The 2,500-nt window shown below is 59.8% G+C and overlaps 2 non-coding genes across 2 annotated transcripts in view; both read left to right on the forward strand.

The window, feature by feature from the left end:
• Window positions 1-668: 668 nt before the first annotated feature.
• LOC126138165 (5.8S ribosomal RNA) lies at window positions 669-824 on the forward strand. Its single transcript, XR_007528179.1, has one exon. It is a non-coding gene; the product is annotated as a 5.8S ribosomal RNA (ribosomal RNA).
• Window positions 825-1,015: 191 nt separating this feature from the next.
• The window catches only part of LOC126138179 (large subunit ribosomal RNA), a 4,234-nt gene continuing 2,749 nt past the window's right edge, over window positions 1,016-2,500 (forward strand). Inside the window, exon 1 of the ribosomal RNA XR_007528192.1 lies at window positions 1,016-2,500. This exon is cut by the window's right edge and continues 2,749 nt beyond it. This is a non-coding gene — a ribosomal RNA (large subunit ribosomal RNA).

Genomic DNA, 2,500 nt, shown 5'->3' on the forward strand with positions numbered 1-2,500 from the left:
GTCTCCTAGGCCGAAAGGTCGGGGTAACCCGCTGAACCTCCTTCGTGCTAGGGATTGGGGCTTGCAATTGTTCCCCCATGAACGAGGAATTCCCAGTAAGCGCGAGTCATAAGCTCGCGTGATTACGTCCCTGCCCTTTGTACACACCGCCCGTCGCTACTACCGATTGAATGATTTAGTGAGGTCTTCGGACTGGTACGCGGCATCGACTCTGTCGTTGCCGATGCTACCGGAAAGATGACCAACTTGATCATTTAGAGGAAGTAAAAGTCGTAACAAGGTTTCCGTAGGTGAACCTGCGGAAGGATCATTACCGACTAGACTTGCATGTCTTTCGATGTGCGTGTCGTGTCGCGCAACACGCTACCTGTACGGCAGCAGCCGTGCGCCGCGTGCGGAACCACGCGTGCCTCTCAAAACTAACTGAAAAATGTTGTGTGGTACGAGCGCTGAAGCTCTGGAGCGGCTGGCCTGCGGCACCTGGCGCCTGGCGCCGGTTTTGAATGACTTTCGCCCGAGTGCCTGTCCGCTCCGGTGTGGAGCCGTACGGACGCCCATCGGCCGTGAGGCCGTTGGACACAGAACGCTGGAACAGGGGCCGTCAAACGCCTCAGTCCCGCCTATGCAAACTGTTTTGAAAGAGACAGTGGAAACTAAACAAAAAAGATCACCCAGGACGGTGGATCACTCGGCTCGTGGGTCGATGAAGAACGCAGCAAATTGCGCGTCGACATGTGAACTGCAGGACACATGAACATCGACGTTTTCGAACGCACATTGCGGTCCATGGATTCCGTTCCCGGGCCACGTCTGGCTGAGGGTCGGCTACGTATACTGAAGCGCGCGGCGTTTGTCCCGCCTTCGGAGACCTGGGAGTGTCGTGGCCGCCTGTGGGGCCGGCCGCGTCTCCTTAAACGTGCGATGCGCGCCCGTCGCCTGGCGGTTCGCATACCGGTACTTTCTCGGTAGCGTGCACAGCCGGCTGGCGGTGTGGGCGTGCGACACCCTCGTACAACGACCTCAGAGCAGGCGAGACTACCCGCTGAATTTAAGCATATTACTAAGCGGAGGAAAAGAAACTAACAAGGATTCCCCCAGTAGCGGCGAGCGAACAGGGAAGAGTCCAGCACCGAACCCCGCAGGCTGCCGCCTGTCGTGGCATGTGGTGTTTGGGAGGGTCCACTACCCCGACGCCTCGCGCCGAGCCCAAGTCCAACATGAATGAGGCCAACGGCCCGTAGAGGGTGCCAGGCCCGTAGCGGCCGGTGCGAGCGTCGCGGGACCTCTCCTTCGAGTCGGGTTGCTTGAGAGTGCAGCTCCAAGTGGGTGGTAAACTCCATCTGAGACTAAATATGACCACGAGACCGATAGCGAACAAGTACCGTGAGGGAAAAGTTGAAAAGAACTTTGAAGAGAGAGTTCAAAAGTACGTGAAACCGTTCTGGGGTACAACGTGAGAAGTCCGAAAGGTCGAACGGTGAGATTCACGCCCATCCGGCCACTGGCTCCCGCCCTCGGCAGATGGGGCCGGCCGCCCGCGCGGAGCAATCCGCGGCGGGGTCGTGTCCGGTTTGCCTTTCCACTCGCCCGCGGGGTGGGGCCGTTCCGGTGTGCGGTGGGCCGCACTTCTCCCCTAGTAGGACGTCGCGACCCGCTGGGTGCCGGCCTACGGCCCGGGTGCGCAGCCTGTCCTTCCGCGGGCCTCGGTTCCGCGTCTGTTGGGCAGAGCCCCGGTGTCCTGGCTGGCTGCTCGGCGGTATATCTGGAGGAGTCGATTCGCCCCTCTTGGGCGCTCGGGCTCCCGGCAAGCGCGCGCGGTTCTTCCCGGATGACGGACCTACCTGGCCCGGCCCCGGACCCGCGCCGCTGTTGGCTCGGGATGCTCTCGGGCGGAATAATCGCTCCCGTCAGCGGCGCTTCAGCTTTGGACAATTTCACGACCCGTCTTGAAAACACGGACCAAGGAGTCTAACATGTGCGCGAGTCATTGGGCTGTACGAAACCTAAAGGCGTAATGAAAGTGAAGGTCTCGCCTTGCGCGGGCCGAGGGAGGATGGGGCTTCCCCGCCCTTCACGGGGCGGCGGCCTCCGCACTCCCGGGGCGTCTCGTCCTCATTGCGAGGTGAGGCGCACCTAGAGCGTACACGTTGGGACCCGAAAGATGGTGAACTATGCCTGGCCAGGACGAAGTCAGGGGAAACCCTGATGGAGGTCCGTAGCGATTCTGACGTGCAAATCGATCGTCGGAGCTGGGTATAGGGGCGAAAGACTAATCGAACCATCTAGTAGCTGGTTCCCTCCGAAGTTTCCCTCAGGATAGCTGGTGCTCGTACGAGTCTCATCCGGTAAAGCGAATGATTAGAGGCCTTGGGGCCGAAACGACCTCAACCTATTCTCAAACTTTAAATGGGTGAGATCTCCAGCTTGCTTGATATGCTGAAGCCGCGAGCAAACGACTCGGATCGGAGTGCCAAGTGGGCCACTTTTGGTAAGCAGAACT

This window comes from Schistocerca cancellata, unplaced genomic scaffold (assembly GCF_023864275.1).
Source record: "Schistocerca cancellata isolate TAMUIC-IGC-003103 unplaced genomic scaffold, iqSchCanc2.1 HiC_scaffold_654, whole genome shotgun sequence".
In the NCBI taxonomy this organism is placed as follows: Eukaryota; Metazoa; Arthropoda; class Insecta; order Orthoptera; family Acrididae; genus Schistocerca; species Schistocerca cancellata.